This window comes from Periophthalmus magnuspinnatus, chromosome 7, assembly GCF_009829125.3.
Source record: "Periophthalmus magnuspinnatus isolate fPerMag1 chromosome 7, fPerMag1.2.pri, whole genome shotgun sequence".
In the NCBI taxonomy this organism is placed as follows: domain Eukaryota; kingdom Metazoa; phylum Chordata; class Actinopteri; order Gobiiformes; family Gobiidae; genus Periophthalmus; species Periophthalmus magnuspinnatus.
In genome coordinates, this window is record NC_047132.1 from 15,982,610 (window position 1) to 16,009,294 (window position 26,685).

Here is a 26,685-nt window from a genome sequence, read left to right on the forward strand (position 1 = left end):
GAAATGGCCTTGCAGTACCAATTTTATGTGGTAATACTTTATTCCTAGTCGTATATTATGGCAGATAGAGTATATTTGAGCTTGTGCGCTTCAAGCAAGCTATAATTACATTATTAAAAACTCACCTTGGAATATGCTGCCTGCTGGCTTACAGATACCCAAACATTTAAGAAAAGTTTTAGGCCAGAATTAATAAAAAATAATATTCGTGTTGAAACATATTTTCCAAGTGCTAACCTCACAGCATGATTTTGTGTTCAACTTGCAAACTAGGGCTTTTGTATGTATACTTAAAGGGGACGAAAAGCCAAACTAACTTTTTCAGCTTTTAGGCATGTAATAATGTTCCCTTTTCAGAAACAAACCTGGGGTTATATTGGGCATTCATAATTATTTTTCTGAGAGTTAAAGTGTGTTGACTACAAACATAATATGGTGTGACAGTCCTGTTGCTAAATGGCTGCTAAAATTTTCATTTTTTTTCATTCATGGTTCATGCTTGGGGATTTAATTAATCTGAAATGGGGCCTTGCTTTTGAAGTGTGAATTCAAAACATGGGCATTATTTTTACTTCTTAAAAGAGCTGTATATAGCATAAGCTCTTACTTATACATACATTGCACATACAGGTTTTTCTCAGTATATAGGCAAGCCATGCCTCTTATGAAAGCTTTGAACTTCACTGAGCTACAGAGGCTGCACTAGCACTGATTAATGATTGGCTTCAGGTGTTGGAGATGATTATAACAAACAACTTGCCACTCATGTCCAATGCTTTTGTAATTAAGAATAAATCACCATTATAATCGGTCTCACTTTGAGCTACATTTGATTTGAACATGTTTACCTTATATCTGGGAACACAGGTAATGTTTATGGAATTTAAAATCTAAATCTTACATACAGTTCCTTCAAATTATTTGTAAACTGAATAAACTGTCAATTGTCAAGACATTGTCAAATGAAAAAGTCAATTAGTGATACCCAGTGTGCAGAAATATTGTCATTATTGTTTATGAAATTTGACATGAAATGCATGTTTTTATGCTAGTACTCATATATAGGCTGAAGAGTGTACCAATAATGTCATATGTAGTATTCTTGAAAGCCCATCTTCTACTCATATTTTTCCATTTCTTTGATGAAAATGCATTAGGCTGAGAAGAACTTCAAACACACAGGATGGATGTACCTGGAACGTTATGTGCCTTTTCTGCAGTATTTGGCTGTGTGCACCAGGGGCAAAGTGCTACTTGTGAAATTGATCAAAACTACAATCCTGATGCCAAATGTTTTATCCACATAAAAATGAATGATGAAGTTAATCACTGGAGTAAGTTGAGCTGATGTAAGATGTATGATTTTTCATTTCATACTATTTATGCAGTTTATTTGGTCTCTGGCCCTTAGGAATAAATCAAACGTTAACATAATTGCAAGTAAGTGGGTGGAGATAGTGCGCAGGTGAAAACTGATTTTTTTAAGCACTCAAGCCTCAAATGCAGGACAAAACAGTATTACTCAAACATGCAAGAATCAATCGACAAAATAATGGTTAAAAATCTTGTCTGATATTTAGAAATCTTGCAGAGTGAGCTCTCCTCTTTTTGCGTCTATGATCAATCTTTTTCAAACATATGACCAACAGTGAAAGTAGAAGAACAGGATCACACCAAAACAAAGAAAACAATAGGGCTAATCTGGGTCTGCTAACAGGAGCTAGAAGACTCATTATGGTCACGAACAATTATGGACAATATGACTAAGGCGACTGTTCACACCATAGGGTAGTTCAATTAACTCCTTACTGTAAACAACTAGAGCGTGTCAGTTTCAGTTTAGTTAGCGCATCCATATGAGTAACATTGGCATAACACTTCTTAAATAATAAATAATCATATAAACTCCAGAAATATCTTTAAAACTCACAAAGCACACAATATTTTTTCTTCATATATGCACTTAAAAATACAAGATATTACAAGGCATGTTCAATGAGATTGTAAAAGTGTTTTGTTTTACTTTTTTTTAAGTCATAGCAAATTTCCTTCTCTGTTGGGATAGGGATTAGCTGAACTGAGATGACTTAACGAGAAAATAAATCATGACTTTTCAGAACTTCTCAAATACAAATGAATATTCTGGATTGATGTCAGTGAATGTATAGGTCTTTTTCCTTCGCGCAGTATAGCCCCTCCCTAAGCTCACTTCTTCTTCACGCTGGCAGACAAATTTCCATTCGACCGGTCACTTCAACCTGTTCCAGCACCACTCTCCTTTTCTCACCTGTCTCACATCCCATAATACATGTGCAAGGCAGGGGCTTTGGCTCTGTGATTTCAAATGTGAAAAATTATTCCTGACTGGATCAATGGACAGACCTGAATAATGCTAGTTTGCTCCGTACATGAACAAAGCAACTGCCATTAGAAAAGGTTTTGAATGAGCTGTATTTCAGATGAAGCATTAAGTACAAGTGGTAATGTACTTTCAGAGGTGAGCATTTGTTCCTTAAGTAACTCATACACTCTCCTCAATGTTCTATCAACCTTTTGTGTTAAAGGAACCTGGAGTTTGGTTGGACATTGGATAGAAATTACAGCGATCTGAGCCTTTTTTTGAATTTCTGAATGAATAGCATGGTTTCAAATGTACAGAAGAGACAAGGACACAGGACGTAAGCTTCAGAACAGACTTAATAGAGGCCATCTCTGCTTTATTTTCTCTGTGTCGCCTGCAGCTCATGGAGGAGCGAGGATTACGCAGTCATATACATCATACAAAGGTCAGTAAAGTAAGTAGAATATGCACAATGCCAGGGCTGTGATCATCTATAAAAGGCGCTCTGAAATGCTCGGCCCATGTGGATGATAAGCATTTTAGTTAAGACATCTGTGTGGATATGACTGAGCCGTGCTGCGTGTGGACTCCTAATGACGTGACAATACCACATTTTAAATACTGATAACAATTTCTTGTGTGGTAGTAAAATAAACATATTTAAAATAGGATTAAACGGTAAGGCTGTGTGAATTAACTATAAGATAAAGCCAAAACAATGACGCAACATTTCCAGGCATGTCAATGTAAGCACACAGTTGTAATAAGCATGATTTGATGGCAGAAATCAGAAGTAAGGGAAACAGCACTGGAGACATACAGATTTGTACCTGACTATCAGTGTAACTATCAGTGAAAAACTAAAACAAAGTAATTTTTTGTTTATTCATACCCTGAAGAATATACCGTGACAGCAGACAATGTCATATGTAGCGTTCTTGGAAGCCCATATCTATTTTTCAGTTTCTTTGGTGAAAATGTATTAGGCTGAGAGGAACTTCAAACACACAGGACGTGCCTGGAGCTCTGTCTGTTCTGCAGCACTTGGCTGTGTGCACCAGGGGTAAAGTGCTAAATGTGAAATTGACCAAAAATGTTTGTTGCTACAATCCTGATACTCAATGGTCTATCCACATACAAATGAATGATAACATAATCCCACTTAAGTAAGATAATTTCATGCTTTTTAGGGCTACACAATTAATCGTAATCAAATCGAAATTGCAATTTGAGTTGGTGCACTTATGGCTGCAATTATTTAGACCAGTGGTCCCCAACCTTTTTATCACCGCGGACCGGCCAACGCTTGAAAATTTTACCGTGGACCGGGGGGGGGGGGTTTACTCATTTTGCTAATTTGTGGGTTAAAAACCCCTTAGCACTCCAGGTCATTTTGGTGAAATTGCCTTTGTTCTGAACTCTCCAAATTAAAATAATCACCACTATTGAACCCTCAGTAGTAAATGCACAAGTTTGGGGTCTTTGTAAAGGTAACACCCTATAGTTTTACCCACAGGCGTCAGAATCACTAAATTTGTCTGCTGAGCATTTATACACTTTGGGGCGCAGATTGGCATTAGCTAATGCTAATGATTACACATGATACACATTTGACCCACAATTAAGTTAATAGCAGAATAAACCACGCTTACCAATCAGGAACAGCATCCAGTCCATCAAATCATAAGGTCCTCTGCTCCTGAGTCCACCATGAGATCTTCAGTCGGTTCCATGAACCGCTCCAGGTCCGAGATGCCTCTAGTTTAACTTGTACAAACATCCACAGTGTCCTCGGTCACGTACTTCCTTTGTTTTGTCCGTTTCGTCATGTTTAAAACGCAAAACTGCTGCAAAACAGTGTGTAAAATTACGCAATTACGCGCGTGGGCCGTCAGAACGCTAAGTGGTTAAGTTGTCGGCGCTCAAGTGACGGAAATGTAACCGAGAGAATCCGGTCATTTTTCAAAATAAAAATTTTTTCAAAATAAAAGATTGTTCAGACTCAAATAAATACAACGGAAATAATTAATTATTTCTTGGACGGCCGGTGGCCCGGTACCAATTGATCCACGGACCGGTACCGGTCCGTGGATCAATTGGCCAAGAAATAATTAATTATTTCCAAATAAATACAACGGAAATAATTAATTATTTCTTGGACGGCCGGTGGCCCGGTTCCAATTGATCCACGGACCGGTACCGGTCCGTGGATCAATTGGCCAAGAAATAATTAATTATTTCCGTTGTATTTATTTGAGTCTGAACAATCGTTTATTTTGAAAAATCTTTTATTTTGAAAAATGACCGGATTCTCTCGGTTACATTTCCATCACTTGAGCGCCGACAACTTAACCACTTAGCGTTCCGACGGCCCGCGCGCGTAATTGCGTAATTTTACGCACTGTTTTGCAGCAGTTTTGCGTTTTAAACATGACGAAACGGACAAAACAAAGGAAGTACGCGACCGAGGACACTGTGGATGTTTGTACAAGTTAAACTAGAGGCATCTCGGACCTGGAGCGGTTCATGGAACCGACTGAAGACCTCATGGTGGACTCAGGAGCAGAGGACCTTATGTTTTGATGGACTGGATGCTGTTCCTGATCGGTAAGCGTGGTTTATTCTGCTATTAACTTAATTGTGGGTCAAATGTGTACATTGTTCAGTACAGAGTGACAATTCCAGGGCTGAAATCATCTAAATGATTCTTGTGAAGGTAGGTGGAATGTAAAAACACAGGGGAGCACTTCCGGTATTACCACATGACATCACAAGGTGAAACCGTGTGTTTTCTGTTTTAGAGAAAATCCCAGCCTAAATATGCAGGGTTTGTGTGTTGAAAATGTGTCACTAAAACAAAACACAGGTCCAGGTCTGTTTGAGATGAGGAAACAGCATTATAAAATAGATCAGAAAATAGGGTAATGTGGGCCCTTTAAAGCTGACAGTTTTTACATTCAGTATTCATTGTCCCTTTCTTATTGGCCTCCATCTGTCAGTGATAACCGAAAGATAGATAACAGTGTTGTATGTTAGGGTTTCCACATAAAGTATATCAGAAGTTTCAATATTAGCTAGCATACACTACATGTGTAAATCTGCTGGAGCGGGAAATTACTTTTCTAAGCTTTAACCAAGTAAAAATGCTATTTTCTCACTGGAGAAAATTCCTCTATTATCCTATACTTCAATCACTGTGTTGAATAATTAAAGAACTGCCTTGACATTGATGGTTTGGGTGAACAATTCCAGTGTCTACAATTATTGCTTCAAATGCAATTCTCATTTTCAACCATGGTCATTCCTGTATGTAGGGCTGTGTGATTAATTTCATTTTAATCATAATTACAACCATAGTAGTTGAAATGGGAATTTGTTCTGCAGGATACAAAATAATACACTACAACTTCACCTGATGCGATGTGCAGTAGTTTCATTATCAGAATGAACACTGAGTTTGTTGTGCTCTGAAGGGTGAGGGATTTAGCATTGGGAATTAAAAATTAAACTGGAACAAATTAAGCATTTTAATACATTGTTTTTGGCAAATATAGCATTTTTAAAATAATAACAATTAATTCCCCCTAGAAGTGTAATACCACCTCTTTACAGAAGACTATGTATGTTACCCCTGGTCTTAATGCAGCAGTCAGTGAGATAATCAGCAGGCAGACAGTATCAGCACTACTGCTGAGAGTGTGGGACGTGGAACTCTAAACAAGAGGTGTGCTGTGCCAAAATATCAGATGTAGAGCAAATTGAGGACATGGTGCGTGGCATTCAGTGAATTGCTAGAATTGTAAAAATAAAGATCAAACTAGTCCACTGAAAAACTTAACGTGTAACATACTCAAGGCATAAAAAGCCTTGTTTCATCTGGAAATGTATTATAATGATAAATGCATTTCAAGGGGCAGCTATAGGTATGTTTTGAGAGTGCGCACACAACTAGAACCGTAAATTGGAGCAGAGAAAAAACTGAAAATGTTGACGGGGTGCAGAGGTCTACAGGGATGCACGTAGGTGACAGGAGAGAGCATGCACGTGGGAACATCATTATAACAAGCTCATATTTTCAAATGGCAATTTGGCAGAAAGGAATGGAAAAAAATGTTCCATAGTAAATTCCCAAAACAGGTGACTTTTCTTTGGTCCTGGAGGATGCTTGTCAATACAATGGCTCCCCTAAAGGTATTTGAAGCATCTGCCACTTTGATATCAGGGTGAGCACATCACATAACAAAGATAACTGAATAATGCAGTAGGCCTGGATGAGAATGTGCAGTGTGACCCTCTATTCTAGCTCTAATATGCTTTAATAAATCCCTATCCCTTACAACTGTGTATGGCCTACCTGGCTCATCCACTCTGTGTTAAGAGTCATTCCCACGAGGATTAAATGCTCAGTACAGCTTTAGTGGAAGAAAGATGAAGACAGGGGCCGCCTAGGGAATCACATGGGTGGTTGTGTCAAGATCATCAGTGAGCATCTGGAAATGATATCCGAGCATCATTAGGGGAAGATGAAGTGGCAGTCGTCATGGATACGGTTGCCGCATACAGTGAGGTGGATTAAAATGAAAGGACCTCCCCCCTGCTGACCTACTATATATATATGGGCAGCCATCTTGGGACAGTGATTTTGAACAAATAGAAAAAAGTAGATGCACTTTTTTGTAATGTTATTTTTAATATTTTAATTATACATTTATACATAACTTACCACCACCAATACAGTAAATGAATATAATTACATTTTTCTAATTGAAGCTAGGGATGGCAATAAAGCTTTCAGAGGGAGTCATCTAATATTTTTGAAATCGAGACATTTTGTGCTTATTTTCAATCTGAAGGTACTGGCCTGACATACTAGAATTCTGCCCAGAGCTGAATTTGTCCTGCCCCAAGGGAAGAGTTATGGGGAAAAAGTTACTTCACGTTGAAGTGCTGCAGACCATAAGAGCAACTGATAAAACTACTTTGAACTGCACACATTCAGTTGCCGTTCAGTTGCCTGGGGTCCAGAATACACACAATACAGAGGTGAGTCTGGCCACGGTTGAGTTTCTGCGAGTTCACATTGGTGTTACAGGTGGCGTAACCAGGGACATGCATGGTCCAACTGTGTCAAAACTAAAATGTCTGCTTAAGAGGAAAATAAAGCACAAAAAAAAAAAAAAAAACACAGAGGACTAAAAACCATGATTGATTCTGCAGAATCAATCAACTGAATGAACAGTTAATAGTTTGAAATTCCATAATACACCTGAACCCTGATTAGCTCTGTAGACGCTTGGTCAGGATGGTACCAATAGTGCTTATTGATCCAGGTCACTGTAAGGACATCAATGATTTATTTGTACATGGCACTGGTAAATTAACATATCAGTCCTCATACTTTGTCCTCTACAGTGGTTGCTATGACCAATCTTGAGTTTTATATTCCATCCCTCTGCCGACACAGATGGGCAAAGAGGCAGGGCCCTTTTGAGATAATGAGATTTCTGCCGATGGTTCAAAGTACATCGTCTTCTCTGTCAGATGTGGAGAGGTGTACTGGGTTAGGCTTCACTTACAGCTTTCACACAGCCATCCCGGACCAATTCTACATCAAGAGCCACTCAGGACGAGCTCACGACGTTCCATTTCTGTCTTTTATTACTGAGGAGGTACGGTACTGTACAAGGCAGGACAAACTGTACAGTAATGCAGCCAACATGACAACACAGAGGAAGCAGAAGGAAGGGTTCAGTTTTCAGCCTGAGCCAGTCATGATATAAGAAATATAATGCAAAATTAAATACTTAAAGAAATAAAGAAATATTAATAACTGGATAAAATGAGTTTAGTAAAGTAAATCAAGCAAGAAGACACTTTTTACTAGTTTGCATTACTTTCAAATATATAACCAGTTTCAATTATGTAATATGAACGATAGGATGGTAACTTGAGTTTTATCCAATCAGAGGCATTGTTGGGTGAGAACCATGTGGAGACAAGGTTCCAATAATATCTCTATATGGATAGTTATTACTCTATCATGGTTTAAAATCAGTGCTAGAAGGAACAATGTAGGCGGAACTAATAGTTAAATGTGAAACATGTTCTTCACTTCAAGGACACTTCTCATAACAAAGAGGTCCCGTTTAGTTTCTGTTTACTTTAATATATGTAGTATAAAGTAGGTCAACTCTTCTCGAAGCCAAGTGTTTGCAAAAAATGATGGGTAGATTCCACGTTTGCCATAAATAATTGATGGTAATGCATGGGTTGTAATGTGTTCTAGGGCAAATTGTCAGAGGCATGGAGTGTATCTCTCTACCAAAGTGATACTACCAAACTCTGAATTGCTTTTTTTTTTTTTTTTTTTTTCCAATAATGCCATACACAACTTGTATGTTATTGTTATTGTAAGATAATTAGGATCCTACCACACTTGCACAATAGACATGTATGTATACAGTAGACTTTTTGATAAATTAAAGGGGTCATACAAAATCTGTTAAGTACTAAAGTAAAATATGTCTTGCCCCAGTACAGATATACTGTGAAAGCATCTCTTAAAGTCAAAATGAGTGCAGTCTGCATCTAATTATAAAGCCGTTTTATAGCAAACTAGAAAATAATGCTGGTGTTTGAGGCAATAGTGTTCTAGTTGTTGTTAGCTTTACGTGAAGTAGTGCTCTCTCTGAAAGTTGTGAAACCGCCTTATAAGGTCATCGCGGTAAATAATTAGGATGCTAGGAATGTATTATGAAAGTGAGGAATAACTTTGGACCCCTGCAAACAATGTACAATTAACTGATTCTGTTTTTACATTTTAAGACAGGGAAATGTAAATAAATGAACATGAGAATAATTCAGTCTCTGTGTACTCTCTCTGTCTGTGCCCTTGAAACTGCCAGGGGAGGAAATTCACAGTTTTCAATCCACATGTGCTAACAGCTTTGGCATTTTACAACCCATTACAAGAACTAAATCAATATTGATTACAGCGCCATGTTGTGGCTGAAATAGTACTTTTGAAAATTTGTTGCTAGATAGTTTGAAGTCAGCATTGTTCCATCAATACTGGCCCAGTGAAAGAATACTATTGAATTAGAATGAGGCTTTGCATTTGCTCTCCCAGTCCCCAATATAAGTCTATGGTTGATTTCACGGACTGTAAAGGACAATTGAGTTTGCCAAAGAGCAGAATGTGCCCTTTCGGATGCCCATAATGGATTTTTGGTAATATCTCCGAGATTAAAGTCAGGCTCTGTAAATTTGCTTTGTCTTATCAGGTGATAAGAAAAACACAATTCAAACACTGTATGCTTTCATAGCGTGATTTTAATTATTAGCTTGGCATATTTACGACGTGGCATTTTGGCAGTACAACAACATGAGCAGATGTTGGCTATAAAATAAAGAGATGAATTTGACCTTTTGTTTAGCTCGTATCAACAGTCAACCTTGTTTCCTTGGTCACTCTTTAGCCAGCCTATTAAATGTCTTTATAGGCAACAGTTGTGTACACAGTGATAGCACAAGGCATTATTGATTTTCCAACATTTCCTCAACATTTTATGCTGTTGCAGTGTAGTTGGAGCGTTGAGCTAGGTTCATGTTGCCAGTTGAAATTGTTGGCAGAGACCATGTGGGTATCAGTGTGGAAAGATCATTGAACTAGTCAAAAGTCAAAAGTTTGGACACTTTTTTGTTTTTTTTTTCTTCTTTATTTTCGTGAGTATTTACATTGTAGATTCTCACAAAACTATGGATGGACACATGTGGATGGTAGTAAACAAAAAATTAACTCAAAATAACTCAAAACCTATTTTAGATTTCTAAAACTGGAAACCATGCTTGGATGACAGGTTTGCACTTTTTGCATTTCTTTAACAAGTTAAATCTGTCCCCTCATCATGAAGCTCAATGAGAGAAGGCCAAGGGTTTGTAGCACTGTCAATAAAGCAAAGGGCGGCTACTTTGAGGAATTTGAATCTAAAATATATTTAGTTGTTTTTTTTGTTTTTTACTTTTTTGATTGATGATTCTAAATATGTTATATTTCATATTTGTCTTGATGTTTGGAGTCAGGCTCAAGGCACAACGGAGTAGTGACCAGACTGATATCTCTCTGTATACAAAAGTACAGATATATCATTCTGGATTTGCAAGGCAAATGACTAAAATATTGCAATAATGCAACATGGTCATTTTAAAATGACTACATTTGTAGTTTACAGTAAATTCAGAAAGTTTAGATGTTTAGTCCCACTTTAAGATATGGGGAGTGAAAGAGGAAAGTGTTTATAATGAAACCAAAATATTAGCACTATTAGATGTTTGACTGTGCTGTTATCGAGAAGAAAATGCATTAAGGCCTAATGAGACGTTAGATTTGTTTGTATGAAATTAAAGACAAATTGAAATTAGAATTTACTTTTTGGCAGATTGGAATTGACTAAAGGGAGGAAAAGAGGGTGATAGAGCTGGGCACTAGAGCACAGAATTATGTGCATAGAAATGAAGACTTAGAAGAATATTATAGGACAAAGTTCATAACTATACGATGAAATGTAATTGACCCAGGATACAACCCTGTGGTACACCTTGTTGTACAGTAAGAGCAGAGGACAATGCATACAACCTGCAATAATTTTTCTGAAATAATTTCTGATTGTTTAAAATCAGGGTTTCATTGGGGTCTTACAAAGTCTTAAATAATAAAAAAAATAAATTAAGGCCTTAAAAAGTCTTAAATCTGGTGTGGTATATCTCATGGTAAATATTGGCGCAAGTCTTGAATTGTATTATGAAGCGAAATTGATTGTGAAGCGATTTCTGTCAGATCTCTCGCTTTTCCCTTCCCCTTGTTTTCCCTTCACAGAGCATGACCAGAGAACCTACGATGATTGGCTAAAAGAGGGATGAGTGACTGTAAGGGTGACGAGTCACAAATAGAATTGGTTTTCCTGACATTTCATTGATTTAGACCATTTAGCCCATGGTACTCTCGAACCAAAACAGTGTAGTGGATGTGAAAAAGCTGGACCTGTCACAAAGACTGTGGAAAGGCTCTTTTCCTCCAACAGCATAACCACACTGAGTGTAGTGGTTTTGATAGCTGCATTTGGCGAATCATCTTGTTTATAAGATTGCCATATGTCGCTCACATATCTTCTGCTGAGCTGAATGTGTTGTCAGGCTGCGATACTCAAATGCCCAGCAGAACTTAGGTTCCGATCGCTCTATGAATTAATGCACGATAGAGTCCGCTAAAGAGTGCAGGGCTGTCTATTGAGTGAGTGAGCCTTAGTGATAAGATCATTGGTGTGGATTTGTTTATTGTCAAGCAATGACTACTACTGACTATTAAGCTATTATATCCTAAAGTAACATGACTGACACAGGAAACATAAACATGATTAAGAATAGTTTTAATAATTTGCCATGAGTCTTCAGGGCAATAGAAACTATAACTTCACTCAAGATGATGTGACATTTCTACTCAAATCTGGTACAATATAAACACATGGCAACAACATCTAAAAAGCACTTTAATGCTCTTTTAACTTGTATCCAAAATATTATTTCACTACCTACACTACAATGTTATTTGTATTACTGTTTTCACCAGCGCTCTTCATATTGCACTGTAAATAAATGGTGAAAAAAATTTTCCTATCTTCATTTGAAGAGTGCAAAAATGGCTCAAATACAAATAACATTTTGTACAGGACCAAATCTTTATCCATTAGATGTATCCATTAGATTAGACTCTTGGACATCCACCAAAATGTCTTTAGTTCCTTACTCCTTACCTGGCCAAATGAAAAGGTTCTCTTTATTAAATTGTATATATTTTATATTCTGTTGAAGTCATAGATTTTGTGTAGTGGTGAAAGGCTTGTTCATACACACTACCAGTCTATAGTTTGGACACACCTTTTTACTTTCTACATTAAGATGCATACGGAGGACATCAAATATGAAATGTAAGACATATAGAATTATGTAGCAAAGAAAAAAAGAAACAACTAAATATATATTTTTTATATTTTAGATTCAAATTCCTCAAAGTAATCTCCATTTGCTGCAAACCCCGATCCTTCTCTGAATGAAGTTCATGATGAAGTCTTTTGAAAGAGGTTTCACTTCACATGTGCACCTTGTCTGAATCAAGAAATGCCAAGACTGCAAACTTTTTTCTTTACTCCATTCCATTCAGAGTTTTGATGCCTTCAGTGAGAATCTACAATGGTAGTAGTAATGTAAAAAAAAACAAAAAACAAACAAACATAAAAAGTTTGTCCAAACTTTAGACTGGCAGTGTGCATACACACTCTGTGTTTTATAACACATTCATTAGTTGAAGACAGTCCCTGCAACCTCATTAAACAAAGAAAAAGTGTCTTGCCATAGAAAAGATCGATGTTGTAATTGGTTTGTGGTCACATAGTTAATAACATTAGCTGACTTGACTGGGAATTAAGTTAATTAGGCTGCATTAGGGAGTGTGTGTGTGCTAATTATGCAGAGACAGACAAAGCACACCCTCGCCATTTCGTCTAAAGCCTTTGAATTTTTAATGGGATTCTGCTGTGAAAGCACGATATATAAACAAGGGAAAAGACCATTTTAAAAGACTCTATCATTTTTTTCTTTTAGCAGTTGCACCAAAGTCATTAGCTGTGTCCAGAGAATTATAACTTTTTATATTTTTGTCAAACTGTTGGTAAGTTACATTTTCTGGACCATAAAAGGCAGCCTGATGAAGGTATGGCTACTATTTTGCACCTATGTATTCTTTGATCATCCCCAGATATAGTTTATTTTTCATGGTCTATATAGTCTATCCTAAAGTAGGAGTACAATGTAGCAGTTGAAGGAAATACTCAAGCAAGAGCAGGGGCGGCACCAGAAGGGGGCACTAGCCAAAATGACCAATGCACCCTCACAGCACCCCCAAAGATTTTTGCTCCATTTTCATAGCACATTCAATTTGAGACTACAATAAAATTAATAATTCCCTAGGTTTTAAAAATCAGTACAAGGTGCTGACTAGATTAAAGGCTCTAAATTACCTTTTTAAGTGAGCACCCACATTAACAGCCTTAGCACCGTCTTACCTCCTCCAACCATAAATGTCTGGCACCGCCCCTGAGTAAAAATATTTTGGGAAACTACCACTTAAGAGTAACAGTAAAAGTAACTGTCAGGACTCTGATTTATAATTTGAAGTTGATGTAATTGGAGGGGGGAAAAAAAAACAAAAACCATCAAACAAACAAACAAACAAAACATTAAATGTTAAGAATATCTGGTATTTTCAAAGGATAGACTATAAAAAAGAGACAAAAATGAATCATGTTTGAAGGAGTGGTGAAAGAAACTTAATAGTTACACATAGTTAACATAAAACTTTGTTAATTAGACTTACTCACAGTAGAAAGAGTAACAAAAATATTTACTCAAGTAGGAGTAGTTACTTCACACAAAATATTACTCAGATAAGGGTAAAAGTATGCAGTCCAAAAACTACTCCAGTATTACTCCAACTGTAATACTAATCAATAAAAAACAAAAAAAAACAAAAAAAACTAAACCTCAAATCAAAAATCTAATACTGAAGTTGGACAGCATTTCCTGAATAGTTTTAGAACTGCCTCTATATCGGAACTAGTATAAGACCACATGGTAATATCAAACAAATTACCATTATTCAATGTTGAAAACACTCTATTGAAATTTTAGTATTACTACAACACAACTTCACATTATAGGCTGAATTTATAAATCAGTTGACAGTTGCATTTCCTCTTGAGTAAGTGAACTTCTACTTGAGCAACACTGTTCAGTAATGAAACTCTTATTTAAGTAGTTTTTAAAGTTTTGGCCACTTTACCGACACTAAAAATGCATTATTCTTCAGCAGTATTTTGATTTCCCGGAGAGAACAAAACAACTTTCTTGCATTGTATTCCATAGAAAAAAATCAATCAGGCAGTCTAGCTTTCATTGAATAACTTTAATGTAATTTCAAGGCGGGTCCAACAAAGATTCAAACTTGAAACTAGTTCATTTTATTCACTGCAGTACAGACAATGAGCAGAGTACTTCAAAACTGAGAACTTGGCAAAAACTTTTGTAGATGTCAGTTACTTCAAAATATCACTCGGATGTGTTTGTAAGTTTGAATGTTTTGGTTTTAAAGAATCAGTTGCTGGAGGCTGAGTTCAGGCACTTTAATATTTTGTACCATCTTTAAAGTACTAGTTCACGCTGTGCTTGCACCTGTCATGCATGAGAGTACATCTTATTCAGAACAGTCTAAACCTCCTCCTCCTGCTTATCAGTGGGCTACTTTTGTGCGTTTGTGTTCAGGCTGTGGTAAACATTGTTGCTTGTGTTTGCTATATACTTATAATCTATGACACCCATGGATCATTTTAAATCACAAAATGACTTAATAAAAGAAACAACTTATATCGACTGACTATACGCTGCTGCCGAAACCTATGAATGCATTAAGTACAGAGCAGTGGGCGTGTACCGGTGGTGTTCAAAACGGAAGTAGATGACGTCTTGAGCAAAAAGATTACTCAAACATGCATCAATCACACTAAATATGACTTTGAGAGGGTAAATGAGAAGGGAAAATGACCAAAATGTGGTTAAAAGGTAATTTTAGATTAATATTGTGAGTTAAAAATATAACATAATGATCCACAGGTTTCATAGATTAAAACTATATAGCAGAAGCGAGTACAATAGATCTTTTCAATTGCAGTAATGTTGCTGTTTTATGGTTCAATGGAGTAATGTTGCTGTTTTATGGTTAAATATATTAACGTGCATTATGTAACTTTTCCGATGGAGGGTCCTGTGTCTCCATGGGGATGTTTTTGACTTCCCGAGGCCTAGAATGTTTCACACTTCCACACTGTTTGAAATACATTATTCTCCAAGGAGACATGCAGGTGACACCACTTGGCCAAGTTACAGTGAATATATTGCTGTCTCTGGTGGATTTGTAAAGTTGTGGCTTTTTGCTGAGTCATCTTAAATTGGTTTATTGAAATAAGTTTTCACCGCAGCACAGAATTTAACATTTATATTCAAATATGGACACTGTGGGATGACTAATATGCACATTTTTAATAGATCATGAGTAACACTGCATGTATGGCTACATATATGCTTTGCTCTTTCCTTCACATTTACCCAAATATGTATTTATTCTCCTATATCCAAGACTACATTGAACTAAAATTCTTTTTTCTTTTACTTCCAACACACAACCACTGCTCATCAACCATGGAAAGCACATTTTTGTTACGTACTTGAGAAACGAGTCACTCACCTGTACCTCTGAATGATAGGGGTGTGTGAGTTAATGGTGGAGGTGGGAGGGGCCAATAGCACAGATCAGCAGTCTTGCTTTTGTTAGTCTACCCCAAGGCAGCTGTGCTTATGTAGGAGCATGGAGTATGGATAACAATTTCAATGTAGTATTTTGACAGACTTGTCAACCATGTAAAATGCAATATTATTATTATGAAGCACTTATTGAGTTGTTTTCTTTACCACTCACAGAGGTTGGTAGAGTAGCAATTGGAAGGAACAAAGAACAAACAAACAAAAAACAATGTTATCTGAAGGAGCGGTGCAAGAAACACAAATGTCCAAATCCTTCCAATGTAGGAAAAACGTATGCTGCTAGAAATTGCTTTAAAAAGTCACTAAAGTAAATATAACTGAGTACTATCCACCTTTGACCACGCATTAGCCATCTGAGTGCTCTGAATTTCATGTGTTTATAAAAATAGCAGGCAGCAGGTGTGGAGAATCACATTCATCCACGTTAAGTCAATTTGATGTAATTATGTGGTCTGGAGAGAGTCTGCAGCTGCTGAACAGGTGTGAGCTGGAGGATTGGATCAGGTAGAATCATGCCTCAGTCAAAGACGACATCTGGTCATGGTCTCTCTACACACTGAGCACCTGCAGGGCCTACACACAGCAAAAATAAACTGTTCTACCTAATTTGCATGAATTAATTAAGTGAAAAATAGACTTTGTTCATTTGTGTTTTTCACAACTTTCACAGGCCAGAGCCTGTTTGTTGTTATGGTCTGAAAAACATGCTAACAGCAAATCTCCTTGTTAACTTATATGTAGATATCTACAAGGCTAAAGGTAAAAGGCTTTATTGGATAGGCCAGCATAGTGTGAAATGGGGATGAAGACCAGAGGGGACATCAGCAAATTGTCTTGTTTTTTTTTAATCTACGCAAGACAAGGACAGAACTGAGCTCTTTAGTGTTTCTGTCAAACACATTATCCACATGTACATTAAAATCACTTTGAATGATTAAGCCATCAAAGTCTGTGCACGAGTAGGTAGGCAGTGCTGGGGAGGTTTGTATATGACTAAGTAGAGTATGGAGGGTGATTGTTTTAGCTCCATTTTAAAGGAAGCTCAAAAGATGAAAACACCCCAAATGAAAACCTGTGAGTAACTGAATGATCCCTAAAAAACGCACACACCTCCACCCTTGTTGTTTGAAATCATTAATTAAAAATGATTTGTTACATAAAGATTTGACATTGTGCACAGCAAGTTTCAGATTAGTTTCAGTCGGACTGGATGTTATCGTCTTACAGGAAATGTGAACAAAATTTCTGAGATTGGACAGTCTAACTCTATGTTAGGAAAAGTCCACTGATGATTGTCATAACCTCCACTTTATCACACTCTTCGAATAATTTAATGAAATCCCTTTTCAAGATTTCAGTTTCACTCTGGTGTCAATTGCACCACATGCACAATCAGCTGTTTAACTCCTCGGCGTGTTGACAAAACATTTGGCAGGAGTTTTGTAATCTCAAAGACATTGTAACTGGGATAAGAGCACTTTTTCCTCTGTGGCTCATATCTCTGATAGCGCCGCCTCCTAACAGCAGTGTATCTCTGACCTTGATGTTTGGCATAGATCGGCTGTCTGTCACCGCTCTTTTGCCAACTTCATTGCTCTTGTTTTGTGACAAAAATAAGAGCTACACATAAGGGCTATTGTATTTTTGTTTGGTTTCCTTATATGTCTTTCTTTTGATACACTAAATCAGGAGTTAGGTCGTATTTTGAACCATCAGCCCAGGAACATCTACCAAAATGCACAAGGAGCATAGGCAGTTGTTTCTGTAGGGTTCTCATCCAACAAAATGCCTTATAATTGTACAATATCACCAGTCTTGTTTTTTCGCTTTTACAACAAACTCAAATATTTAGTAATGCCCACACAGATTATCCTTTCCCTTTTGAAAAAAATATAATCGCATATATTTTTCCGGGGATTTAAAATAATGAGCTACATGACATACAGCCACATTTTAGCATAATTGGTTTTCTGTTTCCATTTGAACGAAAGTCTTTATTGCCAATAAAACAATTTTCTGTATTGGACTGATTTTAGTTTTAGCTTGATATAAAACTAAAAATTAAAGAATGTTCCCTCTAACTAAAAGCCTCTTGTTCTTTCAGGCAGGGTTGGATAGTACTCATTTACTCAGTTACATTTATTTGAGTAACTTTGATAGAAATTGTACTTTTCAGAGTACTACTTGAATAATATTTTGATTAAAGTAACAGTACTCTTACGTGCGTAAAAGTTTGGGTTACTCTTCCCACTGTGAGTAGTTTCTGGAGTAGTAGTCTTCCCCTAATTTCATAAAGTACTACTTTGTACTTCTACTTGAGAAATATTACACTGTGTGCACAGTTATTAGGCAAGTTGTAGTTTTGAGGATTAATTTTGTTATTGTAGAACCACAGTGCTCTTGGTCAATCCAAATTTTTTACAAACCCTCAAACCTGAACATTTAAGAAGTAAAAGCGGAGTTTTGGCTTTCTTAAGAGAATATCTACATGTACACCATTATTAGGCAACTATTAGTGTGCAGTATTATTATACAACCAAATGAAAGATCTCATTTCCCATCTCATTTGTTTATTTCAACCTGTTAAAGTGAGAATAAAAAACAAACTCAAAATTTACAAATAAACATTTCTGAAAGTAAAAACAAAACAAAAACTCTGACCAATATAACCACTCTTTTTTCCATAACAGTCACAAGTCTTCCATTCATGGAGTCAGTCACTTTCTTGATCTGGTCAGAATAAATTTTTTGTGCAGCTGCAACCATATCCTCCCAGACACTGCTCAGAGAGGTGTATTGTTTTCCTTCACTGTAAATTTCCTGCTTAAGAAGGGCCCAAAAGTTCTCAAAAGGGTTTAAGTCAGGTGAAGAAGGAGCCATGTCATTAGTTTTTCATCTTCAGCTTTTACTTCGATGCATGTGATGGACTGTTTTCTTTAATAAAAATAAAAGTCTTCTTGAAAAATGCAGACTTTTTCCTGTTCCACTGCTTGAAGAAAGTGTCTTCTAAAATTTGGCAGTAGGTCTGAGAGTTGATTTAGAGTTCATTTTCAACCTGAAAAGATCCAACTAGCTTATCTTTAATAATACCTGCCCATACCAATGCCCCACCTCCACCCTGCTGGCGTCTGAGTCGAAGTGGAGCACTGTGTCCGTTACTGATCCAACCACGGGCCCATCCACCTGCTCTGTCAAGAATCACTGTCATCTTATCAGTTCACAAAACCTTTGAAAAGTCTGTCTTCAGATATTTCTTGGCCCATTCTTGACGTTTCAATGTATGTGTCTTGTTCAGAGGTGGTCGGGTGTCAGCCTTTCTTACCTTGGCCATGTGTCTGAGAACTGAACACCTTGTACTTCTTGACACTCCAGGTATGTTGCAGTTGTAGAATATGGCAGCACTAGAGGATAATGGCTTCCTGGTGTCTTCAAATTTAATTCTTCTCAAATATTTTTTTTTCTTCTTGATACATTTCTTGCCCTGTTGACGTTTTGTTTGCAACAAAATGTTTGATGGTTCTGTGATCATTCCCCAATATCTTAGATATTTCAAGAGTGCTGCATCTCTTTGAAAGACTTTCTACAATTTTTTACTTTTCAGACTCAGTTAAATCTCTTTTTTGGCCCATTTTTCCTGAGGAGAAGAATCTACCTAATAATTATGCACACCTTGATATAAAGTGTTGATTTCCTTAGGCCACACCCACCCTTGTTACACAAATACACATCACCTGATATGCATTAAATCCAATAAGCATTCAAGTTTATACAGGCTGGAATAGAAAATTATTAATAAAATGATGATATGGTCAAAATAATCACTTGCCTAATAATTGTGCACACAGTGTAGTTTGAAGTTTATTTGTTTATTTGTTTATAGGGATCCCCATTTGGTCTTCCTGGGGTCTAATCCTTAGAAATACAATAAAAATACATATGCAATTATAAAATAGCAGTACAACACTGGACCAGTAGTTAAAGTTTAAACAGCAAAAGAGCATTTTAAAAAGACATGAAATATCCCTGACTAACAAGACAAAGTCTTAGCTCTTTTTTAAGACACATTTTAAAACATCTAGTATTGTAGCTTTAATCGCAGAGGTTAGCCTATTCCAGTGAATAGCAGCCTAGTACTACACTGTTCTCTGCATTGCAGTTCTAGGCACAGGGACAATGATGTCATTCTTTGTTTATTCTAGTGGAGCAATCATGTCCATCACTGACATAAACAGAATCCATGATTTTAGGCTTCTTGTTATAACAAAGGTTATAAAAAATGTATTTGTATGTGGTATATTTTGCCAAATAGCTCCTTTAACTCTATTCTCAGACCTATAAGACAACTTTCTGTCCAGTTGACATATTTGAATTTTTCTGCTACTATGGATCATACCTGGACAGCTGAGGGATTACACAGACATAGCCTATACAATACACATTCACAGGACGTTCAGTTATTCAGCAAATGTAACAGTGATTTATCAACAAAACTAATTTGATAACAAGAGCAACCTGTGGCAGCCTAACCATTTACAGAAACCTATTGATGGCTGATTGGAAAAGAAAAAGCCAACAATCAAAAACAGACAATTGAATAAGCTGACTCACCATACTGTGTTCATGTCACTCAGATATATAGTTTATGTATTATATAAATGTATCGCTTCACTGTTTTATCCTGGCTGGACATGTCCATTAGAGTAATAAATAAATAATAGGCTATTTTGAGTCCTCTCACCATCTTTCCCAAAACATCTTCTTGGAGGAAGGGCTCCTTGCACCAGTGTAAACACACAGCTGCTCACACTTATGCCCAGCTCAAAAACAAATGTATGCAGCAGCAGATATTTTACTACTATAGATAAAACAAATGTAATTCTTTTAGAAGGATATTTAGGTTGATGTAAACACATGAGCCCTGTTTCCAATACAACTTTACACATTATCTTATTTTCTATATAAATGTATTGTTTCTTGGGTGCTCTCTGGTGGCCTTGGGGCCCTAAGCAACTGCTTAGTTCATTAATGCTGAGGAGGCCCTGACATTTAAGTGTCTTAATGTGAAAAGTAAAAAAAGCTTTCTTCACAAAAAGATTTATATGATCTTTGTAGTAAAATTTTAGGTTCAGTCTTAGGTACTTTGACTTTCCAAGTAAAAGAAATTATATCACTAATTCCAGGAAATTATGAAACGTCATTGCAGAGATCATCAGTGTATACATGATCAATGCATGACCTTGAGGTTCACCCTGAGGTATTACAATGTACTCTAGTAGGTACAGTCATGATCTGGGTTAAATGACAAATACTCTTTTAAAGCACAAGAAGACAACCAGTCAATGTTAAAATCTCCAAGTAAGTAGATTTCCTTATTATTATCAGTTACTTTCATCAGCATATATCACATACATCATCTGTATATTGTACAGTGGAGCAAGGAGGCCAACAATCACTGGTTTACAATGAGAAAGCTGAACTTGGAGCCACAGTATCTCAACAAATGAAACCATTATGTCATGTCTGATTCTAATGGGATATTATTTTGCACATATATGGCTACTCTACCCCATATCAATTTCTGTCATTTTTATAGATATTATACCCTGCTATAGCACTGATAAAAAGCTTAGTTCCTTTAGGTTTTGCTTTCTGCACGACCCCCTTTTTGTCCTTGTCCTGACATTTTACTTCCATCCGTCAGTTTTCCAGACCTGTAAACCCACTCCATCTCTACATTTCTCTGTAGATTAAGTTTTTTCTGCCAAGGCTCATCAGGTGACTCAGTACCATCAAACATGGGAAAGAGATTATTTTGTTTATTTGACCTAAGGTGTATTCCGTTTTGTCAGTTACAGTAAGATAGATGATATATAGCTTCATGAAGTCCATTTGCAAGGAGTTGTGGATTTCAGCATGTTTTTCCTGTATTTTCTTTAATGCCATCTACTTCTTTGTGAGTGTAATGGCTCATTTTTATTTCTTGCAGCTCTTTATTTCTATGTGTATAGACTCCAAAATGAGCTTTACAGAATGCTGAGAGTTTTCTATGTGTTGTTGCATTAGTGTATTAAACATTTCCTTTTGTTGTAGTGAAAGTTTACTTACTTGTGATAGTGAAACATAATCCTCATTCTGCTTTGTGTCAGATTTAGATTTAGAAAAACAATGCTGAGTACAGCACATTGGTGCACTGGAGAAGTTAGCAGCACTGGACACAACACTGTGGAGCATTGGAGATGTAAGCAGCAGTTAAGTAATGTATATTTTATGAATGTGGCTACTCTACCCATCTCTGCTTTCAGGCACTGAAAATCCTCCTAAATCTAAACTGACTGTGATGTTAAGCCTGCTCTCAACTGAGGTTGTCCAGGTGGGTTTTGGTGCTTGCGCTGAGAAGAAATCTGACAGAGTGCCCTTGAGAGCCTGTGGTGTGGCCTTTTAAACCTGGCCTTTTCACCGTGTTACCCGCTCCTCCAGACTGACACATGCACACAGAGAAACCTCCATATATCTGACATTTCCTCAGACCAGTGTGAACACTCCACCTGCTGCTAACACTGCCTTCAGATAACCCTGCATTCAACCAACTTTGGATTGCTTCATGCACAATAACCACAGTTCTGACATGCATCCAGTGATGGGAGTGTCAATAACATAGTAATGATATCTTGATAGACATTTTCAATTCTGATTAATGACAAATTAGTACATTTTAATGTACTGTTACATGATCCATTTCTTAAAGCTTAACTAATAAGTAAATAACTAAATAATGTTTTGTTTTTTTAAAGCACAACTTCATGACGCTTTGGGGTGAGGGTTAATTGGCTGTCCATGGGTGGTCCACCCTGCTTAATTTTTCTGAAAATGCTGTTCAAAAGCTGGGCTAGTGTCCAAATAATTCTTTCATGTGGTCACTAGTGATGTGTCAAGAGGTTTGTGAGAGCTAGGGACTAGTTAGATAGATTTAAATACTTACATTTATTATTTTTATTTAAAGCATCATTATGCTGCCAACAGTCTCTCTCTGCCCACAATTGCATCAATGAAACCACACCTATCTTGGTTTAGAGTTACTGTGTCAGTGGCATAAATCCAATATTATTGTTTATCGTCTATATCTTCAGATATACGTTTGCCTGAGATCAAGAAAACACACTTCTCCAATACTTTACAAAGATGTGAGTAAATAAATCGTGACGAGGGAGTGTACACCTTATCACACACATGGGGTGCAGTCCTGGAGAAGACGTCAAACAGTAGAGGGCATAAACCTCTATAATAAACGCAGACAGGTATCACTCTGAACGTGTCAGACAAGCAAGACACATTTCAAAATTTGTTACCATGGCAGACCTACCACATTCTATTCACTGGGAGCAACTCTACCCTCTGGAGTTTGTTTCCATTATTAATGTATTGGTGATGGACAGTGCAAGTTGGGACCTCAGATTAACAGTATTATGTGCTTTGCTCATTTTCAGTACGCTGTGATATATTTTTCCTTCTTTTTTCCTCAGAAGCAGCTACATATGTATTGATACGGGCAGACCATGCAGATTCACTGGTCACCAGACTCACATCTTTGTAAAATATTGAAGTATGCATTCTGGATCCCATGCAAGCAGAAAGACAGAGCAAATTTCCTCCCCAGTAAACTCCCCAGTGTCATAAATAGTCCACTTCTCCATCTCTATTGCAGGACCTGACCTGGCATGACTTTATTTGCAGGCTGTTGATTATAACTATGATCGGCCCAATAAAACATGTATAAGATAAGCACACAGGTCTCATTTTATAAGCTTTAGTGACGCTGGCAGACATTACAAATCAATAGTTACAGCACAACCTAGAAGTGTGTACATTGGTGAAAGCTATTTGTGATAAGAAATAGCAGCCTGGTAACAGCAGGCTTCAGTGTATGCATGGTTTGATAAGGAAGTACCAGAAACTGTGTGCATACATGATAAGAATAGACTTGGATTTCAAATTCAGGGCTTCAGAATACTTAAAGGAGATAGGTAAAATTGCACTAACCAAATAGCTATAATACCATGTAATGACATCACTACGTGGAACAGAATATGTTGAGCTCTAAAAATGAACCATGTAGAATTGGAAAGTCAATTTGACAAAAGAGAGCACCTGACATAAAAGAGCCTTGACAAACAATGCCCCTAAAATCACCAATTCAGGCCCAAAGCCGGCAATTGTGCCAGTGTTGTTTTTCACCAATGAGCACCATGCCTAATTCATTAATTTATCCAACCAAAACAAACATCCCTGTCTTTCTAGCCCTCCGGCTAGCAAATTGTGTGCATAAGGATCAACTTTGTCGCTTTTGCCTGCTGGCACCGCACGCTCTTCGTGTTAAAACGTTCCGGTAAGCAACTTTCTTTGCTTTATGCTATGTATCTGACCTTTTCTTGTACATGGTTCCAAACATCATTATAGGCTGTAATTTCTCTAAAAATGTATAATTTAGGATTGGACACTCAGTGAGCCTCTCCTTCACACCTTCTTTCACATCTTCACATTTTTATGAAAGTACTTTGAACTCATTGTAGTGACTGATTTTAGTTAAACTGTATATTTGTTTGATAAATACATGTAAATCTAAATTATTTCTGTGTTTTTCATTTAGCTCAGTTCACCTTCCTGTGTCACCTTAAAACGGTGTAAAGATCTAATTTTAAAGTTCCCTGTACTTTATCAAACCAGTGTCATTGTTCAGTTTAATTGGCTGACCATAATGGGTCAATTGGCTAAGTTTGGAAAAATGACTTTAAAAGATTTTTTTTCTGTTTCCAGCTGTGTGTTTTTTTTTTTTTTTTTTTTTTTTTTTTTTTTTTAATAAAGCAACCATTTAGCAACTGGGCAACCATGCTAATACAAGATGCGGTCATAGTGAAATTATTTTCATTAATGAGTCACAATTTTATGAACAGTTGACTATTTAAATTCTTATTTCAAATCTGAGAAGCATAGAAAAGCAGAGCAATTTTCCTCCCCGTAACATGCCATGGAGTAATTACACCTATTCAGGCTTTCAAGGATCGATGGTGAAAGTTGCGAGAAGCAACTTCAACTGTTCTGACAATGGGGAGGCGCTGCTGTGAGCAAATGTGGCAGGGGCTAAAATGATGCCTGATGTCTGAACACTACAGGGGGCCAGACCACAGAGAAGAGAGGTTTGGGAAAAGAAAGTTGTGAATGGAAGCAATGGATTGTAAAATACGAAATAAGGATGAAGTTTACCTTTTGGAGCATAACTTGAATTGAAACAACTTTATTAAACTGTTCACAATTAAGAAGATTATTTTTTACCTCTTACAAGTATAATTAGTATAAAGTTAGGATTATCAAGCAACCGCATAATCTTGCCTTCACATGCCTATTCATGAGGGCATGGAGGTTTTAAAATGACAAACCAAATGGTCAAAACAACTGGACTTGAACAACTAAGCAGCTTCATCAGATCTTGATTTGATGACTTTCCACATCATGCAGCTCCGTCATGACTCTCACACCGCCATTGACCTGTTCTCTGACAAAATTACAGATCAATACTTTACTTCTCCACCTCCACATGCACTTTCTTTTCTGCCCACTATCAGAAAAAAGTGTCATAAGTAGACCACTTTTCTATCTCTATGGCAGGACATCACCTTACATGACATGCCTTGTACATGACTTGTACATGACTTTGTTTGCAGCCTGTTGATTAGAACTATGATCAGACCAATAAAAACATGCACTCCGGTGTGACAGCCCTAATGACTATGGCAGACATTACAAATCAATAGTTACAGCACAACCTGGAAGTATGTACGTTCGTGAAAGCTATTATTGGTAAGAGATAGCACCCTGGTAACAGCAGGATTCAGTGTATGCATGATTTGATAAGGAGGTACAAGGAGCTGTGTGCAAACAAATGTTAAAAGTAGAACTTTGCAAATATAGCCTATTATCTCTTGATTTTATGTGCTATTTTACCTTCTGATTGCTTGTACAGATGCACTGTGGGAAACATTAAGAGCACTCTCATTATCATCACTTGACATTCAGACATCAGTCAGATTATTACAAAGGAGCTAATGATACTGATTCTGAATAGTTGCTAGGGAGATGTTCACTAATGAGTACTTTCAACACTCGTGAACAACACTGGATCTTTAACCAACAAATATGCAGTTGGAATCAGAAGCTTACATACACTACAACCCCAGTTCCAATGAAGTTGGGATGCTGTGTAAAACTTAAAAAAAATACAGAATCCAATGAGTTGCAAATCCTTTTCAACCTGTATTGAACTGAATAAACTACAAAGACATGATATTTAATATTCAAACTGTTAAACTTTATTGTTTTTATGCAAATATTCACTCATTTTCAATTTGATGCAACATGTTCCAATAAAGCTGGATAGGGGCAACAAAAGAATGGGAAAGTTGAGGAATGCTTAAAATACACCTGTTTGGAACATTCCACAGGTGAAGAGGTTAAATGGAAACAGGTGAGTGTCATGATTAGGTATAAAAGGAGCATCTCTGAAGGGCTCAGTCATTCATAAGCAAGAATGAGGTGACGGTCACCACTTTGTGAACAACTGTGTGAGCAAATAGTCCAACATTCTAAGAACAACGTTTCTCAACATACAAATGCAAGGAATTTAGGGATTTCATCATCTACGGTCTGTGAACTTTGACCCCTCAAGCAGTACTGTATTAAAAACAGACATGAATGTGTAAAGGAAATGACCACATGGGCTCAGGAATATACTTCAAGAAACCATTGTCAGTTAACACAGTTTGTTGCTACATCTCCAAGTGCAAATTAAAACTGTATCATGCCAAGCGAAAGCCATATATCAACAACACCCAGAAACACGCTGGCTTTTCATGGGCATGAGTAAC